Genomic DNA, 17,691 nt, shown 5'->3' with positions numbered 1-17,691 from the left:
TTGACGTTCTCTGCCATCCAATGAGAAAATACTGCAATACTGTATGTTCTCCGTAGGGGGCGCTTGAGAGTTCTCACACAAATAGCAGTTCAAACACACACAAAAATACCACCTTTTTAGGACCCTGAAAGGTTTACTTGATTTTCAAACCAGGCATATTAGCATGCTATTTCCAGGCTATTTCAGTGGTTTTCCTCACAAGGACCATGTTTTTGGACCCAACTTGTCCAAAGGTCCTAATATGGAATGTGTTTATACAAGTGTAAGTCCACACACAATCTCGCACACACACACACTCTCGCACACACACACTTTCACACACTTTCACACACACACACACTTTCACACACTTTCACACACACACACACACACACACACACACACACACACACACACACACACACACACACACACACACACACACACACACACACACACACACACACACACACACACACACACTTTCACACACACACACTCTATTCCTACCAGGTGGTGTAGTTTCCATGCTGTGTGCATGTGTGGACCAGCCCAGCTAGAGGGCCTGGGAATAACCGTACACATGGAAAATACCAGACCACATCTGCCCTGGGACAACCTATTGCTTCCCTAACGTTCCACAGAAAACAACAGAAAACATCTGCCCTGGGACAACCTATTGCTCCCCTAACGTTCCACAGAAAACAACAGAAAATATCTCCCCTGGGACAACCTATTGCTTCCCTAATGTTCCACAGAAAACAACAGAAAACATCTCCCCTGGGACAACCTGTTGCTTCCAGATTCTTTCCTAAACTTCCAGTGGGGTTTGCTATGAGCTACATGACTTGGAACGGCACAGCTCTACGAGATCATAACAAGTTGTGATTTGAGGCCTTCCAATGCTTTTGCAATAGCTCCATCTACAGACAAGGACATGTTACTTCGGGGTATATCAGGACTGATGACTCAAATCAAATCATACTTTATGTGCCGAATACAACAAGTGTAGACCGTGAAATGCTTACTTACAAGCCCTTAACCAACAGTGCAGTTCAAGAAAGAGATAAGAAAATAATTACCCAAAAAACTCAAGTAAAAAAATAACAAAAACGAACACAATAAAATAACAATAATGAGGCTATATACAGGGGGTACCGAGTCTATGTGGGTACAGGTTATTTGAGGTCATTTGTACATGTAGTGAAGTGACTATAATGTGACTATAATAAACAGCGTGGCAGCAGTGTAAAAAAACAATAGTGGGGGGGGGGGGGTTCAATGTAATAGTGATGTACTGGGCTGTGCCTTCTGTGGCGCCTTTCAGTCAGATGCCGAGCAGTTGCCATACCAGGAAGTGATGCAACCGGTCAGGATGATCTTGATGGTGCAGCTGTAGAACTTTTTGAGGATCTGGGGACCCATGACAAATCTTTTCAGTCTCCTGAGCTCCTGAGGGGGATTAGGTGCTGTTGTGCCCTCTTCATGACTGTCTTGGTGTGTTTGGACCATAATAGTTTGTTGGTGATGTGGACACCAAGGAACTTGAAACTCTCGACGTGCTCCATTACAGCTCCTGTCAATGTTAATGGGGGTGTGTTAGGCCCGCCTCTTCCTGTAGTCCTTTGTCTTGATCACAAAGAGGGAGAGGTTGTTGTTCTGGCACCACACTGCCAGGTCTCTGACCTCCTCCCTATAGGCTGTCTCATCGTTGTCGGTGATCAGGCCGACCACCTTTGTGTCATCAGAAAACTTACTGATGGTGTTGGAGTTGTGCTTGGCAACGCAGTCGGGGGTGAACAGGGAGTACAGGAGGGGACTAAGCACACATCCCTGAAGGGCCTCAGTGTTGAGGATCAGCATGGCAGACGTATTGTTGCCTCCGCTTACCACATGGGGGCGGACCGTCAGGAAGTCCAGGATCCAGTTGCAGAGGGAGATGTTTAGTCCCAGGGTCCATAGCTTAGTGATGAGCTTTGAGGGTACTATGGTGTTGAACGCTGAGCTGTAGTCAATGAATAGCATTCTCACATAAGTGTTCCTTTTGTCCAAGTCGGAAAGGGCAATGTGGAGTGCGATTGAGATAGCATTATCTGTGGATCGTTTTTTATTATACATATATTTTTTTACCTTTATTTAATTAGGCAAGTCAGTTTAGAAGAAGTTATAGAACGCACACTTAGATTCACACAGGACACCGAATAGGACAGGAGAAGTACTCCAGATATAACAAACTGACCCTAGCCCCCCGACACATAAACTACTGCAGCATAAATACTGGAGGCTGAGAGAGGAGGGGTCAGGAGACACTGTGGCCCCATCCAAGGACACCCCCGGACAGGGCCAAACAGGAAGGATATAACCCCACCCACTTTGCCAAAGCACAGCCCCCACACAGTCCGGGTCGTGCTGCTGCTCCAGTTTCAACTGTTCTGCCTTATTATTATTGGACCATGCTGGTCATTTATGAACATTTGAACATCTTGGCCATGTTCTGTTATAATCTCCACCCGGCACAGCCAGAAGAGGACTGGCCACCCCACATAGCCTGGTTCCTCTCTAGGTTTCTTCCTAGGTTTTGGCCTTTCTAGGGAGTTTTTCCTAGCCACCGTGCTTCTACACCTGCATTGCTTGCTGTTTGGGGGTTTAGGCTGGGTTTCTGTACAGCACTTTGAGATATCAGCTGATGTACGAAGGGCTATATAAATACATTTGATTTGATTTGACCAAAAAGTGTAATGACATTTGGCGATTGTCATCAGGCCAGAATTAATGCCTCCACTGGTCTCCACGAGCATCTCGGAGTCTGCCACATCTCTGCCTTGGCAAAATGGCAGTATTCTTGTGGAATCACATTGCATTTGGAACGAAAGCTAAACCACCCGTTTAATTCCATTCGCTAATGTTTCATGCCTCTGTCATACAGTAATCAGGGCCAGTCCTTGCAATTCTTCTGCACTAGGCGAGACCAAAACATGCAGCCCCGGCAAAACTAGAATAGTCCCAGTTAGCAAAATGATGTTGAAGAGGCCTAACAGACGTATTATCTAGACGTTGAAATTAAGTTAAATTTAGGTTCAGAATGAAAAGTGAAAATAAGTATTTTCTGTAAATTTAAAATACGTCTTTTCCAGGATGTGGAAAGGGCATCTTTTCCAGACGTTCTGAAATGTCTATTTTTCAGACAATGAAATTACGTATTTTCCGGACGTTGAAATCAGACTCATTTTTGATTCTGAATGAAAGTTGTATATGTATCTTTCCCAGATAATGAAATTATGTATTTTCCAGTTGTTGAAATGAGGCAAATTTTGGGTTCTGAATAAAAGTTGAAAAGTTGTTTGGGCCAAAACAAGATTGGTCCAGACCGGACAAAATCTGAACCAAACATAGACGTCTAATGTCCGTGGAAATTGGGACTGCACCTAAAAAAGACTTGTAAAAGGCGTCATCCAGTGCTTACTGAGGTGTAGCCTACAGTGTTGCCTGACATGTATGAATGCCTACCATTTGTAAAACACCAGGAAATATGTCAGGTCTGGACGGGACCAAAAAAAAGACATCGGCCCATCCTCACTGGGTGTAGCTTACCATGTCTGCCACAATGTATTTTTATGAATGCCCATCCATGTGGTAGGCCCACCATTCGTAAAGGAGGCCGTTGCATTGGCTTTATTAGCCCTGATTCCGGTGACTAATCAATGTAGCTATTTAAGCTCTGAATATCAGCTACCCAACTTTGTCAGGAGTAATCACAAGCCTATTAGCAATGTTTTTACACCCGTGGCGACCCGTCATTCAGGGCAGGTGAAAAAATTAAATACTTAAATATACATAAATATTCTTTGGGGTGTAGCTTGACTGTTTTGCATGTTATTTTGTCATTAATTCGTCTCACATATCAGTTTGCAAACAATGAACAGAAATTATATATCATTCCATTTTATAGAGCTGCATACACACATGGTCTCTTTTTTTGTTTTCTTGAGTAAGGCAGCTCCAAAATGCAGGTGTTCCAGCCTAGCTCAGTGCTTTCAACAGCAGAGTCCCAACACCTTACCACTGCTACACCTGGCTTTCAGCGGAGCCTTGTCTGGCAGCGAAACAGTTCATTCAGCCTCATTTATTGCCTTTAAAAAAACGTAGCTGATATGGCTGACTGGCTGTAATGAATGGGTCAGCTGTGATGAGTGGGCCAGCTGTGATGAGTGGGCCGGCTGTGATGAGTGGGTCAGCTGTGATGAGTGGGCCGGCTGTGGTGAGTGGGCCGGCTGTGGTGAGTGGGCCGGCTGTGATGAGTGGGTCAGCTGTAATGAATGGGCCGGCTGTGATGAGTGGACCGGCTGTAATGAGTGGGCCGGCTGTAATGAGTGGACCAGCTGTAATGAGTGGACAAGCTGTAATGAGTGGGCCAGCTGTAATGAATGGACCAGCTGTAATGAATGGGCCGGCTGTAATGAGTGGGCCAGCTGTAATGAATGGACCAGCTGTAATGAGTGGGCCAGCTGTAATGAATGGACCAGCTGTAATGAATGGGCCAGCTGTAATGAGTGGACCGGCTGTAATGAGTGGACCAGCTGTAATGAATGGGCCGGCTGTAATGAATGGACCGGCTGTAATGAGTGGGCCAGCTGTAATGAATGGGCCGGCTGTGATGAGTGGGCCGGCTGTAATGAATGGGTCGGCTGTAATGAGTGGGCCAGCTGTAATGAATGGACCGGCTGTAATGAGTGGGCCAGCTGTAATGAATGGACCGGCTGTAATGAGTGGGCCAGCTGTAATGAATGGACCGGCTGTAATGAATGGGTCAGCTGTAATGAATGGACCGGCTGTAATGAGTGGGCCAGCTGTAATGAATGGGCCGGCTGTGATGAGTGGGCCAGCTGTAATGAATGGACCGGCTGTAATGAGTGGGCCAGCTGTAGTGAATGGACCGGCTGTAATGAGTGGGCCAGCTGTAATGAATGGACCGGCTGTGACGGTAATAATAAATCATGGTGTAATTGCCTACAGTTTTCTTGACATTTTGTTTTCATTATTGTGATAGGCTGAGATGGAAAGTACATTTATACCGTTTCTGGAGAAAATAAACAAATGTGGTGTCTACTGACAATTGAGATTTACAAACAATGGTGTAAATTTACACAGCAAGAAATGCAGAAGTATTACATTTTTCGCTATGATCAGCTTGTCAAAAATTGACAGATATATACTTGAAGTATGTGAGGTTTTTTGTGTTGTTGGTGGGTCATATTCAGTTTAGCAAATCTGCCGCCACAGGCAGCCGCCTAATCCTGCCTAATGAGTGGGTCAGCTGTGATGAGTGGGCCAGCAGTGATGAGTGGGCCAGCTGTAATGAGTGGGCCAGCTGTGATGAGTGGGTCGGCTGTAATAAGTGGGCCAGCTGTGATGAGTGGGCCGGCTGTGATGAGTGGGCCAGCTGTAATGAGTGGACCGGCTGTAATGAGTGGGCCAGCTGTAATGAGTGGGCCAGCTGTGATGAGTGGGCCAGCAGTGATGAGTGGGCCAGCTGTAATGAGTGGGCCAGCTGTGATGAGTGGGTCGGCTGTAATAAGTGGGCCAGCTGTGATGAGTGGGCCGGCTGTGATGAGTGGGTCGGCTGTAATAAGTGGGCCAGCTGTGATGAGTGGGCCGGCTGTGATGAGTGAAACATTCCTTTTTCAGGACCCTGTCTTTCAAAAAAAAAAAAAAAAAAAATGACTTCACACATCTTCATTGTAAAGGGTTTAAACACTGTTTCCCATGCTCGTTCAATGAACAAAATAAAGGTCAAAATAAAAAAATATATATAGACAATTAATGAACATGCACCTGTGGAACGGTCGTCAAGACACTAAGAGCTTACAGACGGTAGGCAATTAAGGTCACAGTTATGAAAAGTTAGGACACTAAAGAGGCCTTTCTACTGACTCTGAAAAACACCAAAAGAAAGATGCCCAGGGTCCCTGCTCATCTGCGTGAACGTGTCTTAGACATGCTGCAAGGAGGCATGAGGACTGCAGATGTGGCCAGGGCAATAAATTGCAATGTCCGTACTGTGAGATGCCTAAGACCGTGCTACAGGGAGACAGGACGGAAAGCTGATCGTCCTCGCAGTGGCAGACCATGTGTAACAACACCTGCACAGGATCGGTACATCCGAACATCACACCTGCGGGACAGGTACAGGATGGCAACAACAACTGCCTGAGTTACAACAGGAATCCACAATCCCTCCATTAGCTCTCAGACTGTCCGCAATAGGCTGAGAGAGGCTGGCTGAGGGCTTGTAGGCCTGTTGTAAGGCCGGTCCTCATCAGACATCACCGGCAACAACGTCGCCTATGGGCACAAACCCACCGTCGCTGGACCAGACAGGACTGGCAAAAAGTGCTCTTCACTAACGAGTCGCGGTTTTGTCTCACCAGGGGTGATGGGCGGGTCCGCGTTTATCGTCGAAGGAATGAGTGTTACACGGTGTCCTGTACTCTGGAGCAGGATCGATTTGGAGGTGGAGGGTCCGTCATGGTCTGGGGCGGTGTGTGGACTGAGCTTGTCGTCATTACAGGTCATCTCAACGCTGTGCGTTTCAGGGAAGACATCCTCCTCCCTCATGTGGTACCCTTCCTGTAGGCTCATCCTGACATGACACTCCAGCATGACAATGTCACCAGCCATACTGTTCGTTCTGTGCGTGATTTCCTGCAAGACAGGAATGTCAGTGTGCTGCCATGGCCAGCGAAGAGCCCGGATCTCAATCCCATTGAGCACACCATTGCCCTGTTGGATCGGAGGGTGAGGGCTAGGGCATTCCCCCCAGAAATGTCCGGGAATTTGCAGGTGCCTTGGTGGAAGACTGGGGTAACATCTCACAGCAAGAACTGGCAAATCTGGTGCAGTCCATGAGGAGATGCACTGCAGTACTTAATGCAGCTGGTGGCCACACCAGATACTGACTGTTACTTTTGACCCTCCCTTTGTTCAGGGACACATTATTCCATTTCTGTTTCTGTCACATGTCTTTTGGATCTTGTTCTTTTTATGTCTCGGTTGTTGAATCTTATGTTCATACAAATATTTACACGTTTAGTTTGCTGAAAATAAACACAGTTGACAGTGAGAGGACGTTTCTTTTTTTGCTGAGTTTATATATTTTTTATTTGTTTTGTGATGTTGGTGGGACTTGATTCAGCAGCCCTGGTACCATGAAGGCAAAGTGTTCCCATTTTGAACCATTTCATGTTTCTGAAGGTAGTACTCCATCTACCCGGCAGGCCCAGAGAGCAAATCAAACTCACCTATAGGTCTACCGCTGGCCAATCAGATAGCTACGATCACCATGTCTGCCATAGACGGTAAAAAGAAGGAACACACAGCAAAGTTGATACTTCAGAGATTTCAAAAGGTTTAAAACCTGAGACTCAACAAACACAATGAGTTTATGTTTAAGTTGTTATTCAGCTTCTGTTGTTCAACACTTTTATAAGCCATAAGCTTCCTTCTCTGTACTTCCGCTAACTGCAACCAGCACTGCAGCTGTAGTGAATGAGTCTAACAAAGTGTTTCCGATAAGCTTGCATTTGTTATTATTAGCAGCTTGGGACTTTTTTAATATCAAGGAATATTTCACTTTCTCTGATCATAGGAGTAACAACATGAATTGGTGCATGAGACAGAAATAATGCAGTGTGATTTGAGTTTCGCCATCAGCTGGAAGACTGTGTCCCCTTTTCTCAGCAGAGGGGCGGTGAGTCGGGTGAGAGGCAGCCTCACCGCTGTCCCCTCCCTCCCTCAGACTGACCATCAGCTGGAAGACTGTGTCCCCTTTTCTCAACGGAGGGAGGGAGAGCAGAGGGACGGTGAGTCAGGTGAGGCAGCCTTACTGCTGCCCCCTCCCTCCCTCCCTCAGACTGACCATCAGCTGGAAGACTGTGTCCCCTTTTCTCAGCAGAGGGAAGGAGGGCAGAGGGACGGTGAGTCAGGTGAGAGGCAGCCTCACTGCTGCCCCCTCCCTCCCTCCCTCAGACTAAACATCAGCTGGAAGACTGTGTCCCCTTTTCTCAGCAGAGGGAAGGAGGGCAGAGGGACGGTGAGTCAGGTGAGAGGCAGCCTCACTGCTGCCCCCTCCCTCCCTCAGACTGACCATCAGATGCAGACCATCAGGGAAAAAAGCTATTTATTTTGCTCACTCAGCTGTCTCACAAGCAAAACAACAAACTACATATTACCACTGTAATGTATTGGGTTTATAGCCTACTGAGCATAGCCAATATGCAGGGATAATGTATTGGGTTTATAGCCTACTGAGCATAGCCAATATGCAGGGATAATGTATTGGGTTTATAGCCTACTGAGCATAGCCAATATGCAGGGATAATGTATTGGGTTTATAGCCTACTGAGCATAGCCAATATGCAGGGATAATGTATTGGGTCTATAGCCTAATGAGTATAGCCAATATGCAATGATAATGTATTGGGTCTATAGTCTACTGAGCATAGCCAATATGCAGGGATAATGTATTGGGTCTATAGCCTACTGAGCATAGCCAATATGCAGGGATAATGTATTGGGTCTATAGCCTACTGAGAATAGCCAATATGCAGGGATAATGTATTGGGTCTATAGCCTACTGAGCATAGCCAATATGCAGGGATAATGTATTGGGTCTATAGCCTACTGAGAATAGCCAATATGCAGGGATAATGTATTGGGTCTATAGCCTAATGAGCATAGCCAATATGCAGGGATAATGTATTGGGTCTATAGCCTACTGAGCATAGCCAATATGCAGGGATAATGTATTGGGTCTATAGCCTACTGAGCATAGCCAATATGCAGTGATAATGTATTGGGTCTATAGCCTAATGAGCATAGCCAATATGCAGGGATAATGTATTGGGTCTATAGCCTACTGAGCATAGCCAATATGCAGGGATAATGTATTGGGTCTATTGCCTAATGAGCATAGCCAATATGCAGGGATAATGTATTGGGTCTATAGCCTACTGAGCATAGCCAATATGCAGGGATAATGTATTGGGTCTATAGCCTACTGAGTATAGCCAATATGCAGGGATAATGTATTGGGTCTATAGCCTACTGAGAATAGCCAATATGCAGGGATAATGTATTGGGTCTATAGCCTAATGAGCATAGCCAATATGCAGGGATAATGTATTGGGTCTATAGCCTACTGAGTATAGCCAATATGCAGGGATAATGTATTTGGTCTATAGCCTAATGAGCATAGCCAATATGCAGGGATAATGTATTGGGTCTATTGCCTACTGAGCATAGCCAATATGCAGGGATAATGTACTGGGTCTATAGCCTACTGAGTATAGCCAATATGCAGGGATAATGTATTGGGTCTATAGCCTACTGAGCATAGCCAATATGCAGGGATAATGTATTGGGTCTATAGCCTACTGAGCATAGCCAATATGCAGTAATAATGTATTGGGTCTATAGCCTAATGAGCATAGCCAATATGCAGGGATAATGTATTGGGTCTATAGCCTACTGAGCATAGCCAATATGCAGGGATAATGTATTGGGTCTATTGCCTAATGAGCATAGCCAATATGCCGGGATAATGTATTGGGTCTATAGCCTACTGAGCATAGCCAATATGCAGGGATAATGTATTGGGTCTATAGCCTACTGAGTATAGCCAATATGCAGGGATAATGTATTGGGTCTATAGCCTAATGAGCATAGCCAATATGCAGGGATAATGTATTGGATCTATTGCCTACTGAGCATAGCCAATATGCAGGGATAATGTACTGGGTCTATAGCCTACTGAGTATAGCCAATATGCAGGGATAATGTATTGGGTCTATAGCCTACTGAGTATAGCCAATATGCAGGGATAATGTACTGGGTCTATAGCCTACTGAGAATAGCCAATATGCAGGGATAATGTATTGGGTCTATAGCCTAATGAGCATAGCCAATATGCAGGGATAATGTACTGGGTCTATAGCCTAATGAGCATAGCCAATATGCAGGGATAATGTATTGGGTCTATTGCCTACTGAGCATAGCCAATATGCAGGGATAATGTATTGGGCCTATTGCCTACTGAGAATAGCCAATATGCAGGGATAATGTATTGGGTCTATATCCTACTGAGTATAGCCAATATGCAGGGATAATGTATTGGGTCTATAGCCTACTGAGTATAGCCAATATGCAGGGATAATGTATTGGGTCTATAGCCTACTGAGTATAGCCAATATGCAGGGATAATGTATTGGATCTATAGCCTACTACTGGACAAACATCATTGCTACAGAACTGTTTTTAATTGGTTAATGTTGCATAGGCTTATGTTTAAGTCATATTTAGCAGGAGATCTCAGCTTGCATTTTGACACAAAGGGATCAAAATATCAAAGAAGACATTGTGAAGACGGAAAAAAAGATTTCTGGATCTCCAGGACACAGCAGCCAGAATGTTACAGGGAGTAGTGAATGAAGAGGTTCCCCCCTCCCAGGTTCCTGAGCATGTGTAGGGATCTGAATAGAAACTTGAATCCGACTGGAGGAGCACAGTTTTATTTTATGTTAAAGTTGGTCAGTTTCCCCCCATCCAGTAGGTGGCGGCACGCAACTTTAGTTGTTTGCGGGCCGCTGTAATACCATAGAAGATGATAGTACCACAGAGAACAACGAGACAGATATTTCAGCGGATGTTTCAATGGGACGTTTCCACTCGCTACGAAATATGCCTAGTGGCCGGCAGTGGGAGAAGATGGTACTACCAAATATGGTAGTGAGAGGAAGCCCAGTGGCAGGTCGTGGGACAAGATGCCGCGAGATGGATTTTGGCTGACATTCTGCACATTTTCTCATCAATGAAACATTTAACCTCCATACAGTTTTCTGTTTCCAAAACTAGAATCTGTAACTAACAGAGTGGACTGCAAATATGCAAATACATGCTAGAACGCGCCAATAGGATCTCACTAGTTCGTGCTGGGTTCAGCTCACCTCTGTGCTTGTTCTGCCTGTCTTGGGTTAGTTATAAAAAGCTTTGAAAGTACTCATCATGAGTTTTGATTGGTTTACAGTTTAGTACTCGGCGGCGTTTGCCTGTCCAGCCACCGAACATAAAAGTAAGTATATTAAATTGCAAGAATTGACAACAAATCGAAATATGTTCAGAGTAACTAAATATACCCAATATGTGAAAACCAGCTCCTCCCATGACATACAGAAAAATGTTTGGACACACCTACTCATTCAAGGGTTTTTCTTCATTTATACTATTTTTTTATAAGTAGAATAATAATGAAGACATCAAAACAATGAAATAACACAAATGGAATCATGTAGTAACCAAAAAAAGTGTAAAACATATCTAAATATATTTTAGATTCTTCAAAGTAGCCACCCTTTGCCTTGATGACAGCTTTGCCCACTCTTGGCTTTCTCTCAACCAGCTTCATGAGGAATGCTTTTCCAACAGTCTTGAAGGAGTTCCCACAAATGCTGAGCACTTGTTGGCTGCTTTTCCTTCACTCTGTGGTCCAACTCATCCCAAACCATCTCAATTGGGTTGAGGTCAGGTCATCTGATGCAGCACTCCATCACTCTCCTTCTTGGTCAAATAGCCCTTACACAGCCTGGAGGTGTTTTGGGTCGTTTTCCTGTTGATAAACAAATGATAGTCCCACTAAGAGCAAACCAGATGGGATGGCGTATTGCTGCAAAATGCTCTGGTAGCCATGCTTGTTAAGTGTGAATTATAAATAAATTACAGACAGTGTCACCAGCGACGCACCCCCACAACATCACACCTCCACTTCCATGCTTCAAGGTGGGAACCACACATACAGAGATATGTTCACCCACTCCGCGGCTCACACTGACACAGCGGTTGGAAACAAAAATCGAACTTTTGGACTCATCAGACCAAATGACAGATTTACACCTGTCTAATGTCCATTGCTCGTGTTTCTTGGCCCAAGCAAGTCTCTTCTTATTATTGGTGTCCTTTAGTAGTTGTTTCTTTTACAGCAATTTGACCATGAAGGCCTGATTCAAGCAGTCTCCTCTAAACAGTTGATTTTCAGATGTATTGGTTACTTGAACTCTGGAGCATTTATTTGGGCTGCAATCTGAGGCTGGTAACTCTAATGAACGTATCCTCTACAGCAGAGGTAACTCTGAGTCTTCCTTTCCTGCGGCGGGCTTCATGAGAGTCAGTTTTATCATAGCACATGATGGGTTTTTGCGACTGCACTTAAAAAAACGTTCAACATTTTTGACATTTTCCAGGTTGACTGATCATGTCTTAAAGTAATGATGGACTGTCTTTTCTCTTTGCTTATTTGAACTGTTCTTGTCGTAATATGAACTTGGTATTTAACCAAATAGTGCTATTTTCTGTATACCACCCCTATCTTGTCACAACACAACTGATTGTCTCAAATGTATTATGAAGGAAAGGAATTCCACAAATGTACTTTCAACAAGGCACACCTGTTAATTGAAATGCATTCTAGGTGACTACCTCATTAAACTGGTTGAGAGAATGCCAAGAGTGTGCAAAGCTGTAATCAAGGCAGAGGGTGGCTACTTTGAAGAATCTCAAATATAAAATATATTTTGATTTGTTTAACACTTTTTTTGTTTACTATATGATTCCATATGTGTTATTACATAGTTTTATATCTGCACTATTGTTCTACAATGTAGAAAAGAAAAACCATTGAATGAATAGGTGTGTCCAAACTTTTGACTGGTACTGGAGATCGATCATTTGTGCTCCCGTGTGACGCAGCGGTCTAAGGCACTGCATGTCAGTGCAAGAGGCGTTACTACAGTCCCTGGTTTGAATCCAGGCTGTATCACATCCAGCCGTGATGGGAGTCCCATAGGGCGGCGCTCAATTGGCCCAGCATCGTCAGGTTTGGCCGGGGTAAGACGTCATCGTAAATAAGAATTTGTCTGACTTACCTAGTTAAGTAAAGGTAAATAAAAAATCTGGAAAACTAAAGCAGCCTAACACCTATGGGTGCCAATATAGCGAAGACGGTTTCTTTGACAATTTGCTTGTTGTATAGCGTTATTATTAGACATAAAGGCTCATACATGCTTACAACATGTTATGGAGTTTTACCAATTGTCACTGGTATGATGAATTGACAGTGATAACTAAACTGACACATGAGTTTTACTATGACCACCAGGGGGTGCTATGACACAAACCAATTTAATTTATGAGGTACTGAATTGCCATTTGATGAATACCAGGAAGAAAAGGGACAGAGACCGTTTGACAAAATAGAGATAGTGTATTTAATATCTCTTGTCTGACAACTGGACATAGTGGTATATTTGGCGTATACTGTATACTCAAGCTTTCTGTTTGGTGTCTCCGGTGGCCCCTTCCTCTTCAGAAGTGCTGTGTGTCTCCCAGCTGAGGCAGGTGTCAGAGTCTGAGTCATCTGAGTCGTCCTCGCCCTGCTCCACCAGGGAGGCTGTCTTGGTCAGCATCACGTCCAAACTCCTGTAGGCCATCGGGTCAAAGCTGGTCCTCCCAGACCTGATAGAGAGAGAGAGAGAGAGAGAGAAAAAAAAATGTGTATTTACTGCACAATTTAAAAGCATTACAGAGTATCACTGGCAGGGAGGTGGAATTATTTCAAAAATTCACACATTTTAATATACGAATGAAACAAACGACAATTATAAATTCAAACACATATTTTCTTCTTATTCTGTACCTCCAAGCCTTGAGGTCCTGAGAGATGTTCTTGACCAGGCTCTTCCCTCTCACGGTGCCCATCCTGCGGATGTCAATGCCGGACATCAGGTCCTCTACGTACTGACCCAGGGAGATGGACTCTCTATACTGGGCTGACCAGTCCACTGGCTCCAGGACCTGGTCCAGGTACAAAAATATGAAATACATTGTGGTCCTGTATAGTTGATAGACCATGGCACTTGCAATGGCTGGGTTGTGAGTTCCAGGGCCCCCCATACGTAAAATGTGTATATATATAAATGTATATACACATGACTGTAAATGCTTTGGATAGAAGTGTCTGCCAAAAGGCATATGGGCACTGGACAAAAAGTGGTTGAATCAACATTGTTTCCACGTCATTTCAAACCCAAAATTAAATTTGATGACTTTGAATCTATGTGGAAAACTGATTGGATTTGCAAAAAGTCATCTGTAAATAGCCCACCCAATCTACTTACCTCATCCCCATATTGGTTTTATTTACTTTTTTGCAGACCAGTATTTTTACTTGCACTTCATCATGTAGAAATACTGACTTGCCTAGTTAAATAAAGGTGATCTGGCCTACTTGGTTAAATAAAGGTGATCTGGTCTACCTGTTTAAATAAAGGTGATCTGGCCTACCTGGTTAAATAAAGGTGAAATAAATAAATACAAAATAAAGAAAAAATAAGCAATAAAACCTGCTTATTTAGACTAGTTGAGTATCTGGAGCATCAGCATTTCCGGGTTTGATTACAGGCTCAAAATAGCCAGAAACAAATAACTTTCTTCTGAAACTTGTCAGATTATTCTTGTTCTGAGAAATGAAGGCTATTCCATGCGAGAAATTGCCAAGAAACTGAAGATCTCGTACAACTCTGTGTACTACTCCCTTCACAGAACAGCGCACACTGGCTCTAACCAGAATAGAAAGAGGAGTGGGAGGCCCCGGTGCACAACTGAGCAAGAGGACAAGTACATTAGAGTGTCTAGTTGGAGAAACAAACGCCTCACAGGTCCTCAACTGGACGTTGAACTTACATCTGTGGGTTATTTCCAAAGGGGTCTTCTGGTCAAACAGAATAACATCTATTGATTAAAGAACAACAGACTGTTCGACTGAGGCTAAATGAGGATGATGAAAAGAGCAGAACATGCATTACCTTCTCAGCCTCTCTGTGCAGACGCCTCTCCCCCTTCAGGAAGTCAACTGGGCTTTTACTGCCATCTACATGTTTCTTCATCTCAGTGTGGACCTTGAATGAATCAATGCATTTCATTAGAGTAGCAGGATATATATTTATACTTTAGCCAACATATTTTAGTGTTCTGTTGTTATGTGTCTTGTATGTAAAACTTCATCAACACACATGAAGTGAATTGAATTTCCAAGAAGGATGAGGTAACAGTGGATGCAATATCTTAATACAGGTTTGATACAATACCAGTTGCAACAAGATAATAATAAACAGTTGGGTTAATGTTATTTCAGCTGAATACTTTTTATAACTAACCCAAGATAGACCACAGCCTGTCGTTTCCAATGGGAGCAAATTAATCATAGTGGGCAGAACAAACAAGGAAATGGGGAGAGCCAAGCACGCGCTAGCGAGATCGCATTACATTTTGAATGCTTAGCAGGACAGGAAAATGGTCCAATTCACACACTTATCAAGAGGACATCCTTGGTCATCCCTACTGCCTCTGATCTGGCGGACTCACATGCTTCTTTGTAAATAATGTCTGGGTGTTGGAGTGTGCCCCTGGCTATCTGTAAATACATTTTAAAAAACACATTGTGCTGTCTGGTTTGCTTAATATAAGGAATTTTAAATTATTTTGATACTTAAGTATATTTTAGCAATTTATATACTTTTGATACTTAAGTATATTTAAAACAAAATACTTTTAGACTTTTACTTAAGTAGTATTTTACTTGTCATTTTCTATTAAGGGGTATTTACTTTTACTCAAGTATAACGATTGGGTACTTCTTCCATCACATCCCCTACTGTACCATCTGCATCCATTATGTACAGCTTGGTTCCAGTTTTCCCTAAGTGCTCTTAAATCATTGCTAGTGGTTGTACTACATAATTATCCTTTAACATGTTGCTATTGTTTACATTGTGAACATAGTCAATGTAGCTAGCTAGAGTTTTCTGGTAGATAGTAGCTTCTTGACTTCATATCTCTTAGTAAAATAACCAGTGGTGCCTATTGGAGGCCACAGCCAGTGGTGTCGAGGTCATATGCAACCAAAATCAACTTTATTTCTCATTCATTTTAATTCCCCACAGCAATGTTCCAACATCTAGTGGAAAGCCTTCCCAGAAGAGTGGAGGCTGTTATAGCAGCAATGTTCCAACATCTAGTGCAAAGCCTTCCCAGAAGAGTGGAGGCTGTTATAGCAGCAATGTTCCAACATCTAGTGCAAAGCCTTCCCAGAAGAGTGGAGGCTGTTATAGCAGCAATGTTCCAACATCTAGTGCAAAGCCTTCCCAGAAGAGTGGAGGCTGTTATAGCAGCAATGTTCCAACATCTAGTGCAAAGCCTTCCCAGAAGAGTGGAGGCTGTTATAGCAGCAATGTTCCAACATCTAGTGGAAAGCCTTCCCAGAAGAGTGGAGGCTGTTATAGCAGCAATGTTCCAACATCTAGTGGAAAGCCTTCCCAGAAGAATGGAGGCTGTTATAGTAGCAATGTTCCAACATCTAGTGGAAAGCCTTCCCAGAAGAGTGGAGGCTGTTATAGCAGCAATGTTCCAACATCTAGTGGAAAGCCTTCCCAGAAGAGTGGAGGCTGTTATAGCAGCAATGTTCCAACATCTAGTGCAAAGCCTTCCCAGAAGAGTGGAGGCTGTTATAGCAGCAATGTTCCTACATCTAGTGGAAAGCCTTCCCAGAAGAGTGGAGGCTGTTATAGCAGCAATGTTCCTACATCTAGTGGAAAGCCTTCCCAGAAGAGTGGAGGCTGTTATAGCAGGAATGTTCCAACATCTAGTGGAAAGCCTTCCCAGAAGAGTGGAGACTGTTATAGCAGCAATGTTCCAACATCTAGTGGAAAGCCTTCCCAGAAGAGTGGAGGCTGTTATAGCAGCAATGTTCCAACATCTAGTGGAAAGCCTTCCCAGAAGAGTGGAGGCTGTTATAGCAGCAATGTTCCAACATCTAGTGGAAAGCCTTCCCAGAAGAGTGGAGGCTGTTATAGCAGGAATGTTCCAACATCTAGTGGAAAGCCTTCCCAGAAGAGTGGAGGCTGTTATAGCAGCAATGTTCCAACATCTAGTGGAAAGCCTTCCCAGAAGAGTGGAGGCTGTTATAGCAACAATGTTCCAACATCTAGTGGAAAGCCTTCCCAGAAGAGTGGAGGCTGTTATAGCAGCAATGTTCCAACATCTAGTGCAAAGCCTTCCCAGAAGAGTGGAGGCTGTTATAGCAGCAATGTTCCAACATCTAGTGGAAAGCCTTCCCAGAAGAGTGGAGGCTGTTATAGCAGCAATGTTCCAACATCTAGTGGAAAGCCTTCCCAGAAGAGTGGAGGCTGTTATAGCAGCAATGTTCCAACATCTAGTGGAAAGCCTTCCCAGAAGAGTGGAGGCTGTTATAGCAGCAATGTTCCAACATCTAGTGCAAAGCCTTCCCAGAAGAATGGAGGCTGTTATAGCAGCAATGTTCCAACATCTAGTGGAAAGCCTTCCCAGAAGAGTGGAGGCTGTTATAGTAGCAATGTTCCAACATCTAGTGGAAAGCCTTCCCAGAAGAGTGGAGGCTGTTATAGCAGGAATGTTCCAACATCTAGAGGAAAGCCTTCCTGTTATAGCAGTAGGGGCGACATATCCATATTAATGCCCATGATTTTGGAATGAGATATTCGATGAGGAGGTGTCCACATACTTTTGGTCATGTCTGGTAGATAGATAGATAGTATTCATGTGGAAACATTTTTAAAAACATTGCACATTATG

The sequence above is a fragment of the Oncorhynchus mykiss genome, chromosome 7, assembly GCF_057628025.1.
Source record: "Oncorhynchus mykiss isolate SJ-2025 chromosome 7, ASM5762802v1, whole genome shotgun sequence".
Classification (NCBI taxonomy): Eukaryota; Metazoa; Chordata; class Actinopteri; order Salmoniformes; family Salmonidae; genus Oncorhynchus; species Oncorhynchus mykiss.
The sequence above is the reverse complement of the archived record's forward strand: the minus strand, read 5'-3'. Positions refer to the sequence as shown.